Here is a 22,169-nt window from a genome sequence, read left to right as displayed (position 1 = left end):
CAAAACCGACTAAAAGATTCCGTTTTCTTTCGGTCAGATCTGGCGGTCATGCCATTTAACTTAACAAACAAACTAAAATTACCGTCTTCAAAGTTTGTTACGCGTGAAAACATGTGGAAAGCGTTTGATTCACCTTGCCGTTGCGCAATATTTCTGATAATAATTTAATTCGGCTTGATATTTGTTGCAATAGTGCTTTAGAGTTATGACTTCATGGACAAAGCAGATTAAAGGCTCCGCCCAATACGTCTCCTATTTTGGGATGTAATAATTTACCAACGCTATGTGCTAACAATGCAAGCAATGAAAAAGCTCAAATCTCAACGCTCGGTACTTTAGACACCAGATAACAAAAGGTTTCCGATACAATGTAGTAGCATTGAGAACTCGAAAACTAAACGCGAGCAAATCGCGGAACGTTGGCTATGTCATGTTGATTGACACCTACAACGCAACAGGAATTTTGCCGTATCATTTTATCAGTTCGATTTCTGGGATCTCAATAGTCATTGCAGTGCTTGGTTACTATAATACGTCTTTACAGTGCCTAAGTGGTCCTCACCAAAGCCAGAAGGAAAGCACATAAGTTCACACCAATCCTTTCAGCAATGGCAAAAACAAAAATCGTGATTCCTTGCTAACGACTTGCTAGAGACTTCTAAAGCCTTGGCTAGTAGTGTGATCCACTGGAGTAATACTGACGAGGAAGAAGGGGGACGACTTCCATGTATTGAATCATTGGACTTATTGATGGCAGTGAAACCCGCTTGGAGTGGGAGAGAGAACTATGCAATGGCATACCGTTTATCCATGGAGGTAAGTTGCTACATTTAGTTCTACAGATTCAGTCTAAACAGCTACAAAGTTTGAAGAAAACTCAAGGTAATTTTAACCTGATAAACAATCCAACCAACAAATCAGTTTAAAAATGGACGAAAAGAAGTGGGTTTGGATCTAGCACAACGATTTCCAAGAGATTTCAGTGGCAAACTAATGATAGCTTTTTCATGTAACAAACAATGCATCCCGTCAGCCCTTTCGATCAAGAGGCAAAACTAGGGGAAACAAAAGCGAACGAAAATTCATCAGTCGTACGGCAAACTCTAGATTCTTGACGTAATTTTTCCTTTCAAAATACATCGCCCGACTTTTTAGCCATGGCAAGCCGGCATCATACGTCAGTAATGTCTGTTTTTCTTTTTCTTTTTGCCCGAAGCGAACGAACGAAGCAGCTCTCTATAAATCGGGGAAAACACATTTTTTCTTCGAAAAGGAAGGAATTTCTGTTGTGTTAAGATCAGAGACGCAAGGAATTATGGTTATGCGCGAATGGAGGAATTAAGATGCGCGATAGAAAGAGCAAGTTACCCACAACGAAGAACAGAAGCTTGCAGCCATGTTCCCACTTCGAGGTAACTTAACTTATAAAATTTCTCTGTTTTTTAGTCTTCTGGTCATTTTCGCTTCTTTTATCCCGGCGTTATAAACTTTATCGCAGCTTCGTTAAATACAAATAGGAAAAGCTCTTAGTCCGAACTAAAGTGATGAATGGTCAGCTTTGCGTTAATATGAGTATTCGATTGAAAACAAAACGGCATTACGATGAATATGACATCTACGAAAGGCGGAGAGAAAAGCGTAGTCACAAAATATAGGCTAGGAAAAAAATTGGCATTTGGTTAAAAATATGACTAGGAGACTTGAAAAATCAAAACCAATTGGCCCCAATATAAATGAGCGAAGGGTGCTAATTTTTGAAGATATAGAGAAGGCCAACATCTTACATGATTTCTTTTCATCTATCGGTGAGAAGCTAGCAACACCTTTTCATTCTAAGAAAGATAACATTTTTTCCTGCTTTTCTTCGTGTCACCCTATCAATTTGTGCCCTTATACTAAGTGATGGGCTTTTTTAAGACAAATTTTAAACGGTGAACGTCCTGAAGGTAAAAACCACAGCAGAGGAGTCAATGTATTGCTAATTTTAGTAGACAAGGTTATATAACGAATTGTTATCCACCTCAGTGGAAGATAGGTAGGCTAAAGGTTTAGTGGAAAGGGGGAGGCAAATTAAAGACCCATTGCCCTCCATTCTACACCAAGCAAGATCACTAAATCTGTTACTTATGATTCACACCCATGTAAATAGAGTACTGCAATGTAATCAATGGGGATACAGAAAGGTACTTTCCACTGAATCACTCCTTTTGTATGTAAAAGAAAAGTGGAAGATTCGTTTGGATTGTGGAAAGGTAGTAGGCTGGATGTAATCTTCAATGATTTCAGGAAAGCTTTTGACTCTGTGGACCACAATATCTCGTCACACAAAATGCAGGCATGTGGGAACTTGTTACAATGGTTGGGATATTATCTTGATAACCGTCAACAAGTTCTTAAAGTAAATGGAGTAAAATCAAATTTGCAATTTGTTTCACAGGTTGTGCCTCAAGGCTCCTTTCCGGGGATTCGATTATTTTCAATATATGTTAATGACTTTTCAGAGTGTATCTCAAATGGAGAATTACCCTTGTATGCCGTTTTGTCTCTGGAAATACTGTGGATGAAGTATTGTTATCTCTGAATACAATGTTTAAAGAGATGGTTAGCTGGTGTGAAGAAAATGAGCTCACTAGATGTTAATCCGTATGTATAAGTAACTGGAATATGGATTTTTTTGGCCTATCGTGGACAGCAGTAAATGTCTTGTAATTAAATACGCAGATGACATCACCTTGCGTGTTCCTGTTGCCAATAACAACGATGCACTGACTGTGGTAGTCAAGAACATTTAACAATGGGCTAAGAATAATTTGATGAAGCTGAACCTGAAAAAGACCTGGGAGATGGTTGTGAGAGAGAGGACGACTAAAGCATTACCTTAACCTATTCCTGGTATAGAAAGAAAGTCACAACTTAAACTCCTTGGCATAACGTTTAATGAAGATCATTACTCACATTTTGATTAAATGTTGAAGAAAGCAAGCTTACGAATGTACATATTACGGGTCTGCAAATACTATGGATACTCTACTGAGGAATTAAATGCTATGTTTGATAGCCTGATTATGTCTACTTTCCACAATAGTGTCGAAGTCTGGGGAAGTGCTTATTGGTCGTATTGATAAGTTTTGCAGACGTGCTATGAAATCAGGTTAAACGAGCAAATGTACCCCTTTAGCTGAAACTATGAAGAGTCGTGGCATTAAACTATGGGAAAAGATATCTACTAACAGGGACCATTGTCTGCATGATTTACTGCCAAAACAGAGAAAGCGTATGTTACGAGATTGTGGTCATAATTTTATACTACCTGGAGTCAAGACTGAACGTTTTAAAAATACTTTTGTAAAAAGATGTCTATAGATGGTTTTCACTCACGTGACTTGGCGGCCATATTGGTGTACAAAACAATACAAAATGTATGCATGGAATCTGCATAAAAATAGAGTTTGGTTCCCAAAGGTGAGAACGTCTATTCTTCTTGTACACCAACATGGCCGCTGTAACTTACACGTCTGTTGTAAGTAGGAATTGTTTGCAATAATAAACTGTCATCAATGCACGAGGGAAAGTTCTTATAGTCATGATTCTTTTAAGAAATAAATTCATTGGTCCTTTTCAACAAGTGAGTTGCCGTAATTTCTCTAGAGGCATAGTCTTTCGGGTTACTATATTTTTAACTTGATTATTTCTTTAAAACACAAATAATTACAAGAACAATACAAACAATAACATAGTTAATAACACTGACACTACACTACCCACCTACACTAAGAACTAACGCTAATTACGAATTTGCATTACATTACATTCACAGTCAGCCAGATCTAATTAAGTGTATGGTTGATAATTTAAACCCATAGTAATTTGTACGGATGCATTTATATATCAGTATATGTATATATAATATTGTATATACCTGCTACTTACCTGTTGAGAAAAATATTTAAGACAGCATGTTTTTCAATTTTTTGTAATGAATAGATTCTTTCTTAGGGTGCGTTCGATTGATCGTGTTCCGGAATAGGAATACCTGGAATAGAAGTTAGACATCCTTTGTTTTTACGGAGATTCACATTAAAATTGTAAAAAACCTGCTAAAATGCTATTTTAAACGTATCTTTAGAATCCTTGTTGCTCCAAAACGCCAGACATACCGTTTTGAATCATCACTCCACGTATTCTCATTCCGGAATACGGTCAATCGATCGCACCCTTATTCTTTTTTGCGATGAAAAGTTCTAGTTTTTGAGTTTCTGTTGTTTTGGCCTTCAGTAAAGATAAAGACGGCTCGATATTTTTTCAACAGCTCAAATAAACGGTGTATTTCCAAAGGATTATTATGTGATTTAACACACGGAAGACAGTTCTCTGGGTTGTTATCAGAGACACCAAAAAGGATGGTTATCTACTCAAGCCTATCAATTTTTATATAGTACGTACTTAACCAAGAATTAACAGAAAGCCAAAAGCTTTTAGTGTAGGCACAACTGTTTAGAAGATGCTCAAGAGTTTTCTTCGTGATCTCCACAAAAAGGAACACAGCGGAGAAGGAACTAAATTCATTTTATATAGGATTTTATTAGTGTAAAGAAACGATTTAGGATTTTATATTTTGAAGGCTTTCGGGCTACTAATTGATAGTAAGCTGTCATGGGAAGTCCACGAGTGAAAACTTAAAATTTATTACATAGTTTGCCACTCAACTGCGTATGACGCATATGTTAAAGCGAATAGAGTATTTGCCGGTAAAACAACAAGAGGATATTTATTTTAAAGTGATCCTGCCCAATGCGACTTATTCTTTATTAATTTGGGGTACCTGTTCTACTGCTCTAGTTGAAGAAGTCGAGGCCTTGCATATTAAGGCAGCTCGGCAAATTGATACGTTATCATCAAAGGCTACTGAGCATTCGATCCTTCAGACTACTAAGCGTCCCAGTCTTAGAAGATTGGTTGCACTTCAGGTGATTATTACGCGATAATGACCTAAGCGGTTTTTTTTCCAGAATGGCCTCAAGCCGTTTTGTCGAGTTAACATACGAAGAAATTATTTGTTCTAAAGAAAATGCATATTTTTCAAATAATCATCTATGTAATTATACTAAAACTATTATTCACCTCAGGCTCGGTGAATATCGTTGAATGAAAACCGAGACAAAATCTTGGGGCATGTAGCAGTTCTCGTAACGTATACTGTGATTGGCTCAATACCCTCGACAAAAACAAAAGACTAAACAATTGAAACAATGACTAAGACTTAAAACAATAGAGGCTGTTTACAATACCGAACAATAGGCCACTTTGGAAAATACCATAATACTCCTCGTTTGTCGCCCCAAATTTTGCATAAGCATTGTTTCCAGTTTCTCTTGGGACAAAAACCATGCTTATGCAAAATTTGGGAGTGCAAACAAAGAGTATTATGGTATTTTCCGAACTGGGCTATAGCAGGTTACGAGAGCTGCTTCATTAGTGCTTTGTTTTCAGCTTGGGTATCGAGCCAATGAAATTATACGTTACGACTGCTGCTGCACTACTAACAATCTCCTGTCCTTCGGCGAATAAGTGTTAAATGTACACGAAAAACGTAACTGTTGAAATGTTTAAAATAATGAGCAATGGAGCTCACAGGTTATTATGTTTGAGTCGTTAAGAAAAGGAACTTTATTAAGGATGAGACGGATGAATACTGAATCTCAAGAAAGAACTTATTTTTAGGGGGCCTGTAGTTTGGAATAGTTTAGAAAAACACGTCAGGGATAAGGTCAGTATGTACAAACTCCTTTAAGGCGAGTTTGTAGAAAGGAAATAAACTTAAACAGGTGAGCTTTTTTAAAAAGGAAACTGCACAAATTTTAATAAATAGTTTTCTTGTATATTGTGTATTTCTAATTTCGTAATTTTAACTTTTAACATATTTTGTAACGTCATTCTTTAAGGTCTTCATCAGGCTGTAGCTGCCTTTTTTTAAGACCTTGTAATAATGTACGTGTATGAATGCAAACACATGATAATTTCTCGATGGTTTCCCATCCAGATACCAACATCGCCAGACAGTGAATTTTTTGTCGAGAAAGCATCACAAAGCAAGCGCTTATTCAGTATTGACCACTGTCAAGCTGAATTTGGTGATTCACAAGTCTTCCGAATGTATATTACTGTACTTTAGTCACACGAAAAGTAGAACTAATAACCACAGTACTTCGCGCTTTAACTTCCTGTGAAAAAGAAGTTAAAGTGAGCTCGGAAATTATCAACATACTCGACGCCAATATTACTCGATTCATTTTTATTTCCTTCAATCTTTTAGCTGTAAAAGTAACCAAATGTCCTCTCCACCTCTCAGGGGGCAATTTATGTTGTATCGTTTCCTAAGAAACGATGCGCAGTTATTTTGAACACAACTTACCTTTTTAAATCAAAGGGATTGTACTTACTTATGATTCAGAGTCTTCTCAAGGCCAAAGTATATAATTTCAATCAGTTACATGAATCATAGAACTCGGTGCTTATTAAAACAATCTCAAGAACCACATGCTCGTATCCTCAAACTATTGTTGAGTGGGGTCCAGAAGGAGGTCCAGTTTGGGGTCGACGTTTTGTACCGTCCCTGCTCAAGATCTGTTAAAATCTCCCTTCAATTCCACGCACGAAGACAGTATCCCTTGCCCTCGGCAACATTTCTACGATTTACTTAAGTAAACTAGTTTTACTAAACTATTTTAGGCTTCCACGCGACTGCTGCAAGGATGGAAAGACCTTCTAGGCAGAGAGCTCCAACATCTGAGGCAAACGAAATCATGGTGAGTTGAAAGATCAAGTTTGTTACTGATTACTCAAAAGAATTCTCTTCCTATCTTTCAGAACGTATTATATTTGAAATCTTGTGTTTTGAAACCGATGAGTTCACTAAACGCGCATTTTGTTTTGACTAAGCGGGGAGGGGATAAGTAACACGATCGAACTCGGGTGAAAAACAAACCACGAAACTATACAATACACTCGACGGGTCGCACAAGGTATACGGTGTTCATATAAAACTGACGTTTGAATGTTATGTACCTTTTTGATATAGGAAAGACGCCGACGATTAGTACGTTCCTTACGAGGAATTCAGTACTCTTTAGATCATAATAATTTCATGCAATCCCAAGATACAGGCCACTCTCAAGGGTAAGCGTTTAGGGTTCTTTTACTTCCACAGTCGCCTTAATTAACATCCATCCTTTCCCAGGCCTATACACAACCTAAGGACTATCCAAATGAACTTTCAAAATCAGTCCAAATAAAAAAACACCAGACAAAATCCATTAATCGTTGGATATTGTCCTTCAGTAGCATTTTAAATGAAACAGTTTAGAATCCAATTGAGGCCTTACACTACTGTAAAATTGATGTTAAAATCGTTAAAAAACGTTTAGAATCCGAGCTTTCGCCGATCTACGGCATCATCAGGGATAAGAAAAAATATTCCGCGTAGGGCTTATATACAGATGTAAAGTAAAAATGTGCGAAAAGCGAAAGAATTTGGGGGTAAAATGCCTAAAATAAATAAAGAGGTATGAATATGAATAAAAACGAGTGGTATGATCTAATGACCGAGTGTAAAGAAGATATGCTAAGTAACTTCTCGAATAAAAGGTCCGCGAATTAGCTGCATTCCTCTCGGGAGTTCATGATAGGTTTGTACTTTCGTATGTAAAACGCTTCGAGCAGTCGTAGATTTGCGGGATCGTTTTCTAGTACAATACTCTTAATTTCGATGCCTTTGTAGACCTTGTTTTGGCACTGAGAGAAGTGTTTCTTCACGGAGGATTTGTCATTGTTCAGGTGTTCTCTCACACGATCGTGGATAAAGCGTATAGTGCTCCCGATGTAATGCTGGTTGCAGTTGTTGCATGTGATTTGGTAAACAGCATTGCGTAATAAGCACAATTTGGTGCCGGAGATAGGGCAATTGGCCCTCGTGCATGTCCGTTCTTTGATGTTGTGAGAGAGGGCTCGTCTGAGAGTATATGATTTGTGCGCGACCCGAACTGGTATGCCCTCTTTTCGGAAAATGCTTGTGACTCAGTAGTTTAGACGTTCGGAGATATATGGGATCTTCAGGTACGACCATTCGGTGTTGAAAGGTCGGCGGTTTTCCTGGTGGTTCTGAGAGTGCTTAGTTTTGTCTATGATGCTTTCGGGATACTCATTGAGACGGAGGACGTCGTCAAAAGTATTTTGATGCTTCCTGGCTATCGTTTTGGTAGAACATTTATCTTCGATGCGTTTCCGCTCATTACGAATGAAGTTCATCTTTGATTTTTTCGGTATCGCTGATTGGTGGTGAACGAATATTGGTTTCTTTGCTGTTTTCTTGTAAAATTCAAAGGAGCTTTTGCCATCTTTGGGGATGGTTACTTAGAAGTTAGTGAGTGGCCACTTGGTGTAATTTCTGGTTTCTCGATTTCAAACTTCAATTTGGGGTGCACATTGTTCATTGTAGAGTGGAATTGGTCCGCCATATCCTCACAGGTAGTCTGGAGGTAAATGTCATTAACATATCTCTTGTAGGGGCTAAAGGATAAATGTGAAGAGAGGGCAATGGTTTCGAGTCTGTCCATGAACAGGATGGCCAGAATAGCTGAGATGTTGGAACCCATAGGAAGGCCTTCTTTTTGGCGGAAAACTTGCCGTAGATCGGCGAAAGCTCGGATTCCAAACGTTTTTTAACGATTTGAACATCAATTTTACAGTAGTATAAGGCCTCAATTGGATTCTAAACTGTTTCAAAATCCCTTAAGTTTCTCTCAAGAAGTAGTAGCACTCGAACAGTCAGCTTCTTATCTCCCTGCAGTATTCAATTTGCATGAAACTCAATTAATACCACCAAATTACCAGGCCTCAAACGCCCATGGACACAACACCACAATTTCTGTAAAATTTAACCACATTGGCTATTCAAATAAAAGTTTGGTACTCTTTAATGATTTCATAGTTTGAAACACAATGGAAAGTTACTATCATCATCATCATTGTCATAGTCATCGCCATTATCATTATCCCATTTTTCTGCAAACGTTTTGATTTTTTAATTTAAAAATGGTTCAACAAGTAAGCCACAACAGTACACCAAGGCATGAAAGGGTGGTTGAGGGTATTATCATAATAACTCTATTTGTGTCTACCTATTGTGTTTCCTACTTTCTCGAGCCTTTCCTAAAAGTTATTATGGAAGCCGAAACCCCCACCTTTTTCTATCTTTAGAATATAATTTGTATTGATAAGAGGCAATAAATTTGTTGCTGTAAATCGCAATCCAGCAGCAACTTGTTTGAAAGATTCTTCCTTTCTTAAACCCTTTAAGAAATAGCTGTGTGTGATGAAAACTTATGATTTTGGTATCAAATTTCTTTCAGATACAGGATAAATGATGTTGACCAGGAATTAAAACAACTAAATTGGATATTATCCTTACCAAAGGTAGGTCTACTTGAACTGTGTTTTAGCTTAACATTCTTACAACTTTTTCACCATCTAAACTAATTCTATAAATACTACTCCTGGACCAACCAGTTGGTATGGGTTTTAGTGAAATGCAGGCAAGAGGGTAGATTGTGTTAATATTTTTTTCATAGAGACTCATTGAGTGTGACAGCAACACAAGAACTGAGGTATAATTGTGAATACCGTGACTGCACATATGTTGGCTGTCGCTCTCATGAATTAGGAATGATTTTTTGGAGGAAATTGATCGGTACATGAAAAGACTACACCACAAAAACCATTAACCGAATATAAGGGTTAGGTTCATAGGTACTTGGCCAGTTAAGTGGTTTACAGATACTTGAGTGATTGTCGAGGTTAAGCTTACTATATATTCTTTTCTGCGGCTTTTCCACTGAATGTGGGCCACAATGTAAACTACTGTGTTTCCAGTAATTGTGCATTACTCAAAAAAGTTCGGTTTTCTTTATAAAGGGAAAGATATTTACAAAGGAAAATTCCTGGAGCTTTTGAATGGTGGCTAATCCTCTAAGCACAAATATCGAGATTGATAAATGTTAATTGGTAAGAAAGCTTTGTGACCTGACGTTTCGAGCACTAGTCAATTTGATGAGGGTGTCTGTGAGTCCCTAACTGTTACCATGGCAACAGTACAAACTGCCAAACGACCCTCGAAACTTCAGTTTTTTGGAAAATATTCTAAAAATTAATTCGGTGACCGATATTTTTTTTATCAAAATTCGAAAGCCCCATTAAATTCTGTTCCTACATTCCTAAATACCTAGTATGAGAAACATTAATTTGGTAGAACTCAACTGAGAAACCTTTCAAGCTTCTTTTAATACTCTGCTGTTGTACAGTACCTATACCGCGCAAAAATCCAAGAAAATGTTATTTTCTTCACAGGGAACAGACGAGTTGTGAACAAGATCTCCATGGCGTTCTCTGACTGATTAGATGTAATATATTAAAAGTGTCCGGTGCTTTAAATTCATACGATACTCTACCTCTGCAAACCTAGAGAGAATCAGTGGTAAAACAGACCATTTCAATGGTTCATTCAATTCCAGAAATTCTCACGTTATATCCTAATAGTTAATCATTAAGACATGGACATTACTGCATAAAATACTTTCGAGACATATAGTGAAGGGTGCCCACGATAGCTTCAAAAAAAAGGCACGAGCACCTTCGCCACGTCTTCATCCGACTTTTACCGGACAAGTAACGATGCTGTACCAGCTGCTCTGTTGAAAGCCTTTCGCGAATGAGTGACCACCTGATCGAGGTACGGTTAACGTTAATCGTGGTGAACTACCATCATCTAATCTGCAGTTAGTGTTATAAGAACTTCATGATAAGGGCTTTCATTCTATACGTTTCATTAACAACTTTTATGGAGGTATATTTCAACTTTTCGTCGGTGGAGGAATGCGTAGCAAACGCAATACAAACCCCATTCGACCATGATGTGCGGGAAAAATAATCGAGTATATATAACGTTGACTTTCTCTCTGAGTTGCATATTAACCAGTACTGATTATGTTTACGTGGTACAGTTGAATCCGTCTACTTGTATAAAATATTTTGACGATCCCTGCTGTCCAACGACTAAGGATTAAATGTGCTAGGTAATTTAAAATGACATAAAAATGACATAGATGATTTAGGGAGAGAAAATTTTGGGATTGAAGTATGCTAGGATGCACTAGTTTCCACAAGGAATAGGAACACCGTTTTTATTTCCTTATAAAGCTTAATTATAATTTATATTTATTGATTAAAATGTTCTTTTTTTGCTGGGAACGATTATGTCGTTATCGATGTAAAGTGAAGCATTGATCATTAAATATGTTAACTAATGTCACGAATGCTGGTTGTGAGGTTAATAATGGTGAGTGAGTAGAGTGCAATTGGGTCTGAAATTGGGTGTGATTTCAAAATCGAACTCGGATTCGTATTTGTAGATGAAATCGCAAGTACGATTTCAGACCAAAAATGATGAACACTCTTTTCTTCGCGTCTCTAAAACAAGTCATTTGGCGTGGTGTATATCAACTTTCTAGGAATGAACCTGGTTGGAACTAAGTCGATGTTTGTAGAAAAAGATGGAAGAGGTATCGTCGGGTGATCACGCTCTCCACTTAAGCTCGAATTTTGTCAGTTCACGACGTTGACAGGTCGAGAACAGCAAATGCACCCAAAACCTGTGGGACGTGAAGAACCATTGTTAAATTAACTATAACTGTTGTTTTCTCCTGGTCCCTTTCACATAAATGTCGTTGTTGCTTGTTCACGGTAGTAACTCTAACAGCCGCACTGTCGGTTGTCATTTCAGACTAGTAAACTACAACTGACAAATCTAAATAACAAAAGATTGTCGCACAAAAGAGCATAGACGCTATCGAGCGATGATTTTTGAATATGTGGTTGGCATGCAGATAAGCAACATTTTGATTTTTCAAAAAGATCATCGTTCGTGACACCAAGTTTCCTCAAGTCTGATTCTTTCTTTGTAATCAACGAACCTGAGAAGCTTATGCGCACTGACGTTCAGTGGACCTACAATGTAGGCATTCAAATTTCATTAACGCTTGACGCAGTTACTCTTTAATTTCATTGACCGAGAATGACATAAAGAACCTACAGCAAGGGACGAACAACATGCTCCAGTGGCTGAAGAGCAAGTAGCTCGAGGTTATAACACTGGTTTGCGGCGAGAAGTTTTTGGGGGAATGGGAGTATTTGGAGTATAATATGAGAGCGTATACCGTGGCTCTTTCACTGAACACTGAGAATTCGCAAAAATTCTTATCATCGCTTGTATCGTTTGAATCTCATCGCAAACGCAAAAGCAAAAACTTTTTATTACACACCCTTTCTCTCTTAAGGAGAATGCTGACCGCGTTTTCGGCACTCATTTCTTGAGTCTATCGCCATCAACCATTCTACTTCCCATCACAGAGCCCTGCTCGCAGGATTCCGGAACAGTTATGAATGGAATGCTTCCAACGAAGCGTAGTGTTTTAAAAACACGTCTTCCGGCAGCGAATGGGAAAAAAGAAACAGAAACTACTCATACCACTGCAAAGCAAGACTAATGAGAGAATGGAAAAAAGCAATGAAATTTGAAGTAATGTATCAGCTTTGAACGGTTGACTGACTTCAGCTACTCTTCAGGCGTACGGAACCAATCAGCAAGCTCGATTCCCAAAGAAACCACATGGGAAACTTAATATTTATTTAACTTTCATGAATGAGCATTGACTTTGTCGGTAAAGAAAAAGGACTCAAGGAAACACTCTTTGAACAGATATACATTAAACCTTTTCAAGCATCTTAGCGGTTAGGGTAGTAATTTTCCTTTGGATAGTAGGACAGGACCATTTCTATTTGACAGACACGAAACATGGATTACTGCCAATAAAGTTTCGCAAGGGGGACATTAATCTAAGTCAAAATGCCATGGTCGACTTAGCGACACATGAAAACTGATTGGATCGGTGATCATCTAGTTTTACAGATTCAACATCTTGTTTTTGTAACCAGAGAATTAAACTATTCTTTACCTCCTCCCACTCCCTCTGTACCCTTTGACTCTTTCAGTGGATTTGATCACGTAAACAACTTTCTTCGACGAACTTCATACAACTTTAACAAACTCGGTCTCTCTGCCTCTACCTTTGACGACTTAATAATGCCCTGCATATTGTCTTCTTGGAGTGGTATCGTAGAGAGAACGAGACATATAACAACAAAGTAGCTGGGTATTCTAGAGAGCAGTCGACTCTACTCCTGATGATCAAAGTTCAAATCAGGAGCGTTATCTAAAATGAGTTAATGACTTGCAATAATGTTTTGTCGGATTAATGACTAGCCAAAGCAGTTCTTCAGTTCGTGAGAAGTCAACTGAGATGCTATCTTTTTTTTTCTCTCCAAGACAACAGTGAAGAAAGTACATGAATATGTATCGAATGTACTTTTATCAATGTTATATTGCATACATGAATGTTATGTGCAATAAATCTGTAAGCAAAGATGTCCGATATAAATAAAAGACGCCCAATACAACTAAAGGATGTCCGATACAACTAAAAGATTTTTGATATAACCAAAAGATGATCGATATAAAAGATGAGGAAGCGGAAATTATTTTTGCAAAATGGAAGTGTCATTACGTACCCAGGCCCCTCGAAAATGCAAGGGCTTTGCCCTCAATACAAAATGGCGTCTGCTGAAGCTACTTGTACGATTTGGTTTTCAGACACAGAAAGGCATTTCATGAAATTAACTACAATAATTACAAAAGTACCGCAAAAACGAAACCCCACAGCCAATCGGTTCCATTCTTTAGAGTTCTTTGTGCGCAGCCGCGGTTGAGCACCGGGCTGCCATCACCCAGGGTCTTTAAAACTGAGAAGAAAGTGCTGCCTTTGTTAGATAAAAGGAAACGAAAGGAGCTTTATTTAAGTGTCTAGTCGTTCTAGCGCTGGAGCACTAATTGGAGACACTGCGAACTGAAATTAACAATTAATGCAAAATAAGTCAAATGTTAGTTTTTGAGGAGAGGGGAAAACCGGAGTACCCGGAGGAAACTTCTCGGTGCAGAGTAGAGAACCAACAAACTCAACCCACATATGACACCGAATCTGGGAATTGAACCCGGGCCACATTGGCGTGAGGCGAGTGCTCTCACCACTGCGCTATCCCTGCACCCCATAACCGGATCCGGAATAATTAACGTCCACAAAACAAAATAACAAAGCGAACATAACAATTCCTAATCAAAAAGGCCTAATCAGAATAACGATGGTTCTTTTGTCTTCCACCATTTTGGTCCGGTATATGAAAGTCTACGCCTTTGTGATGACATCTGCAAAATGGTTAGAATCTCTAGTCTTCTCGGATAAGGAAGATAAACTGTTTGCCACGTCTCACAACTCTTTAATGTTCATAACTGTGTGAGACGAAAAAGAACCCACACACTATTCGCAAAGAGTAGGGCATGGAGTTCTCGGCCGGTGTTGTGGTCTGTCTTCTGCGGTGTATCATGGTTGGGAGGGCAAATGCACGGAGATATATGCTACACCAGGCACTCTAAAATCCTAGGGTAAATAAAGATATATATGACGATATCCTAACGTCCACTTTAAATACGTATAGCGTCCGCTGGGACCTTCGTTTTCTCTATGAAGTTAATGCAGTCGATACTGAGTAATTTTGAGACGCGCCTTCTTTTGCTGTGGTTTAGGCTTCTTCTGCAATTCCCTCAAAGTGACATCGTCGCTCGTTCAAGATTCCAAGTAGCCTTTTAAGAAAATTTCTCGTGCATATGACTGATTCTCGAAGTTAGAACACTTACATGCATATATTTCTTCCAGTCTACGAATAAGGAATAAATAAAGAATGGAACTAAGTGGCTGTGACGTTTCGTTGTTGCGGTGCTTTAATAATTATTGCAGTTAATTTCATGAAAAACCTTTCTGTGTCTGCAAGCCGAATCGTATATTTAGCTTCAGCAGACGCCATTTTGTATTCAGAGCAAAGCCCTTGCATTTTCGAGGGGCCCGGGTACGTAATGACACTTCCGTTTTGCAAAAATCATTTCCGCTTCCTCATCTTTTATATCGATCATCTTTTGGTTACATCTAAAATCTTTTAGTTGTATCGGACATCCTTTAGTTGTATTGGGCTTTTTTTGTTTATATCGGACAGCTTTGCTTATAGATTTATTTCACATAACATTCATGTTTGCATCATAACATTGACATAAGCACATTCGATATTTTGTCCGTAAAGGGTCTTCATACATGAACCGACCACGTCGTTCGTTTCGACCAACCATTTACGAGCAGTTGAGTCTGTTTTTCAGTTTCTGGCACATTTGTCCTTTCAATAACATACTCTGCATACTAAACCATCGAAACCAAAAGAACCTCAACATAACTATTCACTGAAAAACCGAAGCAAACGAAAGACAACTTGACGGAACATTTATATTTCCCTCACCGATTAATTGTTCTATTAAACAACATCTCGTTCCAATATTTGCGTTTCAGCATAAAAACTAGCTACAAAGCATGCTCTTGAAGTCGAGATTTAAGAAATACACGTGCTTTAACAAGAGAATTCGCTCCCTCTAACATAATTTTTGAACAAATAAGAGACAGCTGTGGCTATAGCTGAGAAAACACCTTCCCTCTTCCCTGACGACTGGTCGTATTTCAATGTGACATCTAACCAAATAGATATTTGCTATTTTTTTTTAAAGTATATACTGATATGTTGCTAATGCTCACGATTCCATTCTGAAGGGCGGCTGTTCTGTGTTCACTCGCTATGACAAAATCGAAGTGACGGCGCCTCTGGAGACCACTGACATGTCATTCAGGCCGAACACTCAATCGACACAAGTACAAGCTGAGTGAGAAGCCTAGGTGTTTGAAACCTTTCTACGAACAATATTACGTTTCGTAACAAGCAACTGGGTTTCCACGGCAATATCATGTTACCCTTTCTTATTAATTGAGGAGGCTCGAAATAGTTTCTTCTTTTTTCAAACAAATAAACATATTTTGTTTTAGATACAGTTAGGGTAATCATATCAAGGCAAAGTATGGCCAGGTATTAAGTACCCATCATAGATTTCTCACATCACATTTTCCTCCTAAATAACGTTACCGTGGCAACAATATAATGTGTTTCTTTGAGCTTTAAAATCAAGATATATTGTCTTTTTTGAAAAAACGGGAGGGTGAAATCTTCCCATTCAGCGTTACCAGATAATGTTAGAAATAACCTCTAAAATATTTAAAATTCAACAACATCTGTAGGTCAGTTTTTCAGACCTTTTTTCACCTACAGATTTTTTATTTAATTTGAAAGACAAACGTTTTAAATTAATCTAAGCTAACAAGTAAAAAATGAAAACAAATTCACTGTCCAGAAGCAGAGATAAAAGCGAGTAAAGTTGCAAAATCAGGAAAAATGAGGGGGTTACAAGATCAGCATTTACGCATGCGTCACCCGCTCATTCGAGTCCGCGCACGACGGGAGTTACAATCCAACAGAAACAGATTTAAGTGACCATTAAACCGTTTGTGTACAATTTTCGTGGTTTTCGTGAATAGGTGATGTCTATTTATATTCCATATATATAGGAATTAGAAAGAAAGGTGAGGGAATTGGCGGTATCTGTTTATTTCTCGTGACCCATTTTGAATCATGTGCTGACGCGAGCAGCTTTTAGAATTGCGTGTGCGGCTTACGCGCGCGCGTTTAGCTGAAAAATGCCTTAGTTTCGAGAAATCGGTCATAATAGCGAGATGTAGCCTCATCTGCTCATCCATCGAAAATCATAAAAATAAACTGTTAGAGTGAAGGTTTCCGTGCATAGGTTTTTAGGAGTGGGATTTTTAGATAACTGCATGCAGCTAGGGAGGTCGTAAACAGTACAGTTCATCCTCGACGAGCGTTTTCGTAAGCTCTATCCATTGCAACCACTTCCGGATATCGATGGCACGAGGAAAGAAAATGTTAAAAAAAGATAACTTCTTACGGTGGGAATTTTTTCATTTCATCACATTTTGTATATATTAAGTAAAGTAAGTGATTCATGATTTAAAAAATAGGGCTCACCTATGATCTAAACGAGTAAAATCGATGTGATCTTGCAAAGCTCTTGGAAAATTTCGTTTGTCACGTTTTTGCGTGACCAGTCGGGGAAGGACTGGATCAATCGTTGAAGGATGAAAGGTTTTTACCAAAAAAAAAACTTTCTCGAGCATATCGAATAAGTTTTAAGCAGGCGTCATCTTCATTTGGTTGATGTTTTGTATAATATCTCTCCATTGCCGTCATGTTCATCTTCTGGAGTGTGGTTTTTGTGAAATTTAATCGCTGGCTGTTTCCACACAGGTCCGCACTATTCAAGCGGACGAGGACGAAAATACTGCTCTATTTTCACGAAAGTAAAGGAAAAGAACTTCAAAAACGTGCATTCATTTTGAACTTAAGTTCGTAGGGTAATAAAAACATTAAAAAAATAACAGCCCCATGAAATTTACGCAACGGTTCGTTCCTAAAGAAACGAAGAACCCGAAAAACGGATTTTTCTAGCCTGCGAGCAAGCTCTCTCGCGGGGTGCGGCACCGCGAGAGACCTTGCTTTTCTGGCGTGACAGCCCACTTTTAGCCGGTTAGGATTAATGTAATTTGTATCAAATTCAAGTTTTGTCAAAAATTTACGACTTTCTATAAATTTCGGGCACATTGAAGAAACATTACGCTGAACTGCTCACCTTGATTGCTCAGCATGATTCACGCAAATGGCTGAAAGTGAACTTTTTCACAAGACATCGGCTGGCCAAACGTAGCTTTTTTCGGATCTGTCTCCCAAAGAAACGCGTGGATGATGAATCCTAAAATCTGATTTCAGATCTGATCTAATGAATCCACTGAGAAAGTGGATTCCTCGGATCAACTAGACGCTTCTGTGAGCGTAGACTGGGTTGCCTATGGTACATGATACACAAAAACAGAGGGCATTTGAGTTGGGTGATATTGAAGGCACGGAAACTGGATTTTCTCAGGGGTAATGCTGGCTGGGCCAATGCGAAAATAACAAAGAAAAAAGCCTAGGAATCCAACGATAGGTCCCACGAGAAAACAAAAACAATGCTTATTTAAAATTTGGGTGGACAAACAAAGAATATTATGTTATTTTCCGCTTCATCCAATGGGTACTCCTGGTGACTCCTACAATGGAAGAAGCAGGCCAAGGGGTCGAGGTCGAATGCGGCATATTTCTCATCATTCTCAGAGCTGCTCAGTCCGGAAACGAAACACTACTTACTTTTGTTTCCTTTCCTCAGAAACGAAACGTATCTATTTTGACTTCAGGATAAACTATTTACACAATGTGGTGTAGTGGTCAAACAAACTAGAGTCATTACAGTTGAGCCCACGACTCAGCGGTGTTAGTTTCAGAAGGCGCGAAAACGAGGATTTCGGGTCAAAACAAGAACTTCTTATTGAAAGACTGTTTGATTTCTTGATTTTCGACTGTTTTCTTCGCTTTTTTTCAAGTAATTTGAGATTTAATCGTGCAAAGTATGGAAAGGCATTTTATAGCATATGGATCAAATGTGTTTGTAGGCGACGAGGTAGTGTTATATCAGGGACCTTAAGATCTACGTTACCTCAAAACAGAACTTTGCTCCAGTAGAGGTCTTTCGCGATTATTCCATCCCGTTCAGGTCGTACAATGTGGGCGAAGTTTCCTAAAAATAAATGGTACCAGCAATTTCAGAGTGAAAATAGAGAATGAAAGATTCTCTGTTGCATGCTCACGATCATAACCTCAAATGTGGTGATTTAACGTCGTCGTTATGCAGAGAACTACAGAAATATGGGCTAAGATCCGTGCCGCACGTGTAGCACGATTATTTATGTTATTTTTACCAATGATATCATTGTTTTGCGGCGTTTTCGTCGACGTCGTCCTCTTAGATATTAAGTTCCCTATTCGTAACCTAAGTCAGCCCACGGTGTCCTAGAACAAAGGCTGATCTTTCGCACAGTTCATTTCGGAACTTCCTGGAAACTTGCTGTAGCAATGAAAAGCTTGAACTCCTCGATTTGAAACAGAAACAATATGTGGTTCGAACTACAATCTTGGACAAAAGTAGTTGAGACATTCCTCAAGTTTAGTCCGTAAGACAATAACTACAATAAAAGCCCTAAAAGACCCTCTTCTTCTGAGAATAAACGTAAATTCGCATTTCACGCGCTAAATCTTTTACTCTTTTCCGCAACTAAATAAATATCCCACCAAAGTTTAGGATTAAACCCTTTACTGAAGAACCCTTTCCTTGAATAATGAAGCCAAAGAAAAACAGCAAGCTTTCTTTCAAATAATTCCTGACTAAAAACAATTAGTCAAATTTCAAAATTTTTTTTTCCCTGAAGACTGTGCAGAGTTGAACACAAATGAGCAGCAGATCACAGATCCACCCAAGCTGTTTGATTCCCCCGGGGGGAGGGGGGGGACTCCCATATGAAACAGACGGGGATGCTCGTCGTCTCGCTTAGGGCTGTAAATTTTGGATTTTGGTCTCGCGTAGGGTATTCCGGGCGAAGCGCCAATATTTTAAGCCGCTAAGGTCTCGTTTAGGGTTCCGCGAAGAAACACAGAACTGAATTGAAGAACTTGAGATTTATGACATACTTTTTGATAAAAGCATTCGATGATTATGTCTTTGTATCATTAAAACGCATTGCATGTCGTATTTGTGTGTTTTTAAGGGGTCTCTTTTAGGGGTCACAAAAAGCTTGAGCCACGCCCAGATGGTCTCCTTTAGGGGTTAAATTCAAAATTTACGACGAGCATCCCCGTCTGTTTCATATGGGAGTCCCCCCCCCCCACCCCCCCTCTTGAGCTCCATAAGGGTATAGTTTGTTTAAAGATCCACCAAAACGCGATCCGCGTTACAATGACTTCGACGCCATTGCAGGTCAATAAAATATTCTACTGTGTCCACCAGATAAATCTACGCATTTCTACCACCTACCAAAAATACGGGAATAAAATTCTACGCACAAAGACACTACTTAGCAGGGGAGTGACAGGAAAGACTTTCCCGAAACGGAAAAAAATAAAAATAAAAATAAAACGGAGAAATTCAACTCGTTTTCCGACTGGATTGCCATATGGTGGTAAGCCAGTAATAACCCATTTTCGGCCGATTTAAGTAAAGAAACGCAAAATCCGCTTTTGGATACAAGAATCTGATCCGGTTTGGATTTTCCCAAAAAAACGCACCCTGAAACTCTACAACTCACAGAATTGAAAATTACGGTGATGGCGGCGGGATCTCTAGCAGGCCACTGGTAATTATGATAACATTTTTAGACCAACGCAGTTATGAACGTTTGCGAAGCAAAAATGAAAAGGAAACCTGAAAAAACGGCTTGAACAGGCCTTGAACCTTTTATCTTCACAATAGTCGTGCGGTGCCCTTCAAATTAAGCTGTCAAACCACCAGGGAGCTGGTCATTCTGCGGGCTCCTGATAAACCCGAAGAGGATGTGGGCATTAGAGAAAACAAAAAACAAAAACAGGAACAAAAACAAAACAAACAAAGTCAATTGACCGCTCCCCACAGGGCCGGCCTTTTCAGGGCCAATGAAACACAACGAAACGATGGAACAGAACAACAAGAACAACTGTTAAGAATCCCAACTGGACGGAGGCTATTCGCAAGAGCAGCTGGAAAGACAAACCAGGGACGTTAAATAAAACTGACTTGACATGTACATGATTAACTGTCCACGTCCGGTTCTATTAACGAAGATGAGACTATTTCTTCCCAGGCAACAACCTCTGGCAAAGGATTGTACACTATTTATGAGTCAATGAGTCAATGAGTCAATGAGTCATGAGTCAATGGGTCAATGAGTCAATGAGTTAGTGCAGTTAACCAAACCATAAAATGAAAGCTAAAATTTCAGAGAGTGCTTAGGCCTAATCACTGAAACGAGGGCTTAGGCTTAATCAATAAATTATTGCTATATTGACTGTGAGTCTCATTGACTCATGACTCATTGACTCATTGATTTATTGACTCATAAAACATGGGACCTCCTGGCAAAGATCCTGCGGACTCTGAAACACGAGTTTGCCGTTCGGGCTTGAAATTTGGTTGCAAACGAGCTCATAGTGAGCCGAAGCAATTCCCTTCGGAAAGCAAGTGAGCATTGACTCTCCACACGAACTATGCCTAAAAGTCAGTTTGAAGTGCAAGAGCCGCATCATCTGCCTGGAACGAACTTGGGCAAACATCGGCAGTGCGAACTCGAAAAATGCACCAGGAGTTTGGAATTTACTGTGTCTTTCGAGACTGAATAACTTGGATAGTTTATACCCTTTTAGGGGTTAAAAAGGCGGTTTTGCTACCTTGTAGGGTGGTTAGAGTCAAAAGGTCCACAGCGGGAGCTTTAACGGTACCTTTTAGGGTACTGAGCTGAAAAATTATGACAGGAGACATTTGGCAACTATTTTTAAATTTCGTCCAATTAAAACCCATAATTTGGTACCTCTTAGGGGTGAAAAAAATGTCATGCCACGCCCACAAGACGGGATCTTGGTACCTCTTATGGGTTCTTTTCAAATTTCCGACGAGCATCCCCGTCCTTTTTATGTGGGAGTTTTGAATAATTATTGAAGTCTACTAGGCACATACTTCGGAAGGCCGTAACAAGGAGTTTCAACTTTGAGGTTATGAAAGCAGAGACCATTTTACGGATACAATGGCCATTTTGAAACCCATTGTTTCAAATAGCTATTATGGGCTTCTAAGGGGGTAAATGCATACTAATCTGCTCCCTTAGAATTCCATAATAGCTATTTGAAAGAATGGATTTCAAAATGGCCGCCGTATCTGTAAAATGGTCTTCGAATCACATTCTCAGTAGCAAAATCTGTTAGAAACCTCCTAATTCTGGAAATATTCCTTATATAAAAGAACGAAAATTTGAAGACTTGCTTGATTTGGTCTTCACAGCATAAGTAATGTTATGCTGAGTTAGAATGTTTCAAAAGGCTTAACGCAAAATCAGTCAAACGAGAAACAAATGACAATGAGCAAGACCGCAACAAGGGAGGGTACCAAATAA

The 22,169-nt window shown here is 38.7% G+C and overlaps 1 long non-coding RNA gene across 1 annotated transcript in view; it reads right to left on the bottom strand.

Annotated features, from left to right (window-relative positions):
• LOC138046947 (uncharacterized) overlaps positions 1–22,169 on the bottom strand; it is a 49,046-nt gene that overhangs the window by 3,775 nt on the left and 23,102 nt on the right. Inside the window, exon 2 of the long non-coding RNA XR_011131756.1 lies at positions 18,695–18,775. This is a non-coding gene — a long non-coding RNA (uncharacterized lncRNA). The remainder of the gene's footprint in view (positions 1–18,694; positions 18,776–22,169) is intronic.

This window comes from Montipora capricornis, chromosome 1 (genome assembly GCF_036669925.1).
Source record: "Montipora capricornis isolate CH-2021 chromosome 1, ASM3666992v2, whole genome shotgun sequence".
NCBI classification, from domain to species: Eukaryota; Metazoa; Cnidaria; class Anthozoa; order Scleractinia; family Acroporidae; genus Montipora; species Montipora capricornis.
The sequence above is the reverse complement of the archived record's forward strand: the minus strand, read 5'-3'. Positions and strand labels throughout refer to the sequence as shown.